The sequence below is a fragment of the Triticum aestivum genome, chromosome 5A (assembly GCF_018294505.1).
Source record: "Triticum aestivum cultivar Chinese Spring chromosome 5A, IWGSC CS RefSeq v2.1, whole genome shotgun sequence".
Taxonomy (NCBI): Eukaryota; Viridiplantae; Streptophyta; class Magnoliopsida; order Poales; family Poaceae; genus Triticum; species Triticum aestivum.
In genome coordinates this window covers 528,533,822-528,537,964 of record NC_057806.1, presented here as the reverse complement: position 1 = coordinate 528,537,964, position 4,143 = coordinate 528,533,822, and positions in this window count along the sequence as shown.

Genomic DNA, 4,143 nt, shown 5'->3' with positions numbered 1-4,143 from the left:
TGAAAACCATGAAAGCAAATAAAGGAAATGAAAAAAAAATAAAACCAATGCAAAAGAATGAAAACAGTGAAAATTGAGAAGAAAAAAAAGAAAATCAATGAAAACCATGAAAGAAACAATAGATAACATAGAAAGAAACAAAAGCAAAAAAATATTGAAAGCTGAGAAAGGAACAAAGGAAAAATAAACAAAGAAAAGACAAACTTGTGAAAACCAAGAAAGAAATGAAGAAAACCGATGAAAAAACAAAGAGACCCGACAATTAGAGATAATCGGTGAAGAAAGAGAGAAACCAAAATGAAAAATAAAAAGAAAATGAAAAAGAGAAGAAAAAGGAAAATGAAAAAAAATGAACCACACCCGCTAAATGGCCGGCCAAGAAATGATGCGTGTGAAAATGCTTTAGGCGAGCCGAGCGTACATCTCACTATAAGCTAGATATAGGTTTGACGCTAGACAAAGGCTTGATCGCTTGAGGCCTTCAGGGATGTTTTCCTATTGCGTGGGCTGGGCTGGACCGGTGGCGTGTGGGCTTCAATCTGTGTATTTTTTATTCAATTTGTCTACTCTTCAGACTTTAGCTTGTAGGGAAACCCTAGCATTGGCTATGGATTCGGATGTGCGGCGTCTCTTGATATCTTCTGACTAACATTCTGTGGTGAAAGATATTGAAGTTGGAACAGGAGGAAGTAACTGGGCCATAGTCAGAGAGATCAACGCAAGGAAGGCGGAGTTCAAGTCTTGTAATTTTTGTTTCGAGAGTAGGAAGAGCAATTTTGAAGCTCACAATTTAGCTAGATCCCTTTTTTCTCTATTAGTTGACCGCCATGTTTGGCTTGGCGCTCCACATGATCTTGTAATGATCCCTATGAACATCATCGTTGAATAAAGTGGAACGATGTATTTTTCCTTAAAAAAATAAAAAATAGCGGCTTCAATTACCTATAGCCAAAAGAAACAAGCGCCTTCAATCTATATAAGTAATATTTGTTATATTTTTTTGGCTAGATTCATTGGTACTCCATGGAATACCAAGGGTAACACATCCGTGTGTGAAGTGCCGGTTGTGCCGCAACCCAAAGTTAATTTTGTCGTTTTGGCCGTCCTGACTCGTGTGCCGCTGTTTAGAATCCACACAAAAACCCCGAAAATGAAAGTAGCTCGTCCTTGGCGGGAGGGCCGTGTTGGAAATATGCCCTAGAGGCAATAATAAAATGGTTATTATTATATTTCTTTGTTCATGATAATTGTCTATTGTTCATGCTATAATTGTGTTATCCAGAAATCGTAATACATGTGTGAATACATAGACCACAACACGTCCCTAATGAGCCTCTAGTTGACTAGCTCGTTGATCAAAAGATAGTCATGGTTTCCTGACTATGGACATTGTATGTCATTGATAACGGGATCACATCATTAGGAGAATGATGTGATGGACAAGACCCAATCCTAAGCATAGCTCAAAGATCGTGTAGTTCGTTTGCTATAGCTTTTCCGAATGTCAAGTATCATTTCCTTAGACCATGATGAAAGGACATGCGGTGCCCCCATGTGTGGTTTTGGTAATTGATGACATTCTCTATGGACTAATGGTTGCATTGAGTTATATTTGAAGGATTTGTCCATAGGCATTTCTTGAAGTCCATGTGTTGGTTTCAAGGAGTTTATGTGTTGACCAATGTGCTATTAAGGAATTATCCAAAGATTGGTCATGTGAGTGTTGAGCTTATTGCAAGCATGTCTTGAAGAAGAAGATTGCGTGATCATTCATGTTTACCTTAATGACATCATCCAAACAAAGAGAGTTGGAAATATTCAAGGTTGATCAAGACTATGTCAAGAGTGAATCAAGTTGATCAACTCACAAAGTGTAAAAGATGTACCGAGAGGGATCAAGTGATCCCATGGTATAGTAAGCATTGTCCATTGCACTTTGTGTACTAACCCATGGTCTACGTGAGAGTTCTATGTGGGGTTAGGTACGTGTCCATGGGCTTGCGTCAAGAGGAAGATATCATACAACCCATGGAAAGGATGACATCAAGTGGTGATCGTCATCAAGATTGTCGTGTGCAAGTTCAGGTGGAGCACCACGAAGAGATCAAGTTCTTGAAGCTTGCCATCCATTGTGGTGTCAATGGACTTGTGAAGATGTGTCGAAGAGTGGCTCACCCATAGTGGAGTATGGGGGAGCAATCATCAGTCTTCATCGAGCCAACACAATCAAGAAAGGTGGTCCAACTTGAGGGAGTCAAGATCGTCATCATCTAGCTCAAGTGGACCATGTGCAAGGCAAAGGTTTGCCCTTGATAGGCTTTCTATTTTACCGGTCTCGTGGTGGTAGTTGGGAGACCGGGTTATAGGATCGTTTGCCGTACTATCAAGGGGGGCTCTCAAGTTGGTTGCTTGATCGTATCGTTAGTAGAGAGCTCAAACCATTGCATCCTTGCATCATGTTTCTTGGTTCTTGTTTGGTTCTCTTTGTGAGTCTTAGAGCTTATGGTCATCTTGATTACAAGCTTGAGTTCATCGAAAATGGAGTTTGCATGCGTCTTCTATGATGTTTTCGGTGTTGGAGGTTTTACCGGTCTTATACGAGGAATGGTTCTCACCATTTTCTTTTGGGCCTTTTCTCATTTGCTTATTATTGGTATTTCTATCAAGATTGTGTTAGCCCTTGTCACTAGCTTTCCAACAAACTTGGTTTCATCGAATTCGGAGTCCGTTTGCAAAAGTTGTGACAGTTTTGGTGTTCTGAAAAGGCTGCAGCGGTACTACCGCGAATTGGAGCGGATGTAATTTTTTACTACCGCTCCAGAGCGGTACTACCGCGGCTCCTACAGCGGTAGTACCGCTCCGGACGAAAAACTCGTCCCAAGTCCTGCGGTGGTAGGCCCGAATGTATTTTTTAGTACCGCTCGCTAGCAGTAGTACCACTACCCTTTGCGGTAGTACCACGATCCCTAGCGGTAGTACCATGAGGACGAGCGGTAGTACCGCTCCGGCGGTTCTACTGTTCTTTTGCCTCCTCGCTGTTGTTTTTTAAAGGGGTACTACTGCCCTAGCGGTAGTACCGCTCTGTGCGGGTTGTGAGCATAACAGTTGGATTTTTCCCCACCTATAAAAGGGGGTCTTCTTCCCCATTGAACCTTATCCTTTTAGCTCGTGTTCTTCCCCCATTGTTGACCTTATTCGATCTTGCTAACTCTCAATCCCTCCAATGATTCTTGCTAGTTCTTGAGGGAAAATAGAGAGGAGATCTCGATCCACGTTTCCACCAATCACTTTCTCCTCTAAGTGAGGGGAACCCCTTGGATCTAGATCTTGGAGTTCTTCGTGTTCTTCTTTCGTTCTTCCTCTCATTTTCTTCCCTAGCATTAGTTGCTTTGGTGGGATTGGGAGAGAAGGAATTGGGCACTCCGTATGACCTTGCCATTGCATTTGGTGCATCGGTTTGAGTTCTCCACGGTGATACGTGGAAGTGAAGTTTGAGAAGCTTATTACTCTTGGATGTTTGGGCACCATAGAGCTTGTTCCTCTTGGGTGCCTTGGCGCCCTAGACGGTTGGTGGTGTTCGGAGCTTAATCATTGTGGTGTAAAGCTCCGGGAAAGCGTCGGGGTCTCCAATTAGGTTGTGGAGATCGCCCCGAGCAATTTGACGGGTACCGGTGACCGCCCTCAAGGGTTGCCAAAGTGTACGGGTTCGATGACCGCCCCAAGGGTTGCCATTTGTACAGGTTCGGTGACCGCCCTCAAGGGTCCCTTAGTGGAATCACGGCATCTTGCATTGTGCGAGGGCGTGAGGAGATTACGGTGGCCCTAGTGGCTTCTTGGGGAGCATTGTGCCTCCACACCGCTCAAAACGGAGATTAGCATCCACAAGGGTGTGAACTTCGGGATACATCATCGTCTCCGCGTGCCTCGATTATCTCTTACCCGAGCCCTTTACTTATGCACTTTACTTTATGATAGCCGTATTGTTTCTTGTCATATATCTTGCTATCACCTAGTAGTTTGTCTTTCTTAGCTTAAGTTGTTGGTGCACATAGGTGAGCCTAGTTGTTGTAGGTTTTGTGCTTGACAAATTAACCGCTAGGTTTATTCCGCATTTGTTCAAGCCTAAACCGTAATTATTTTGAA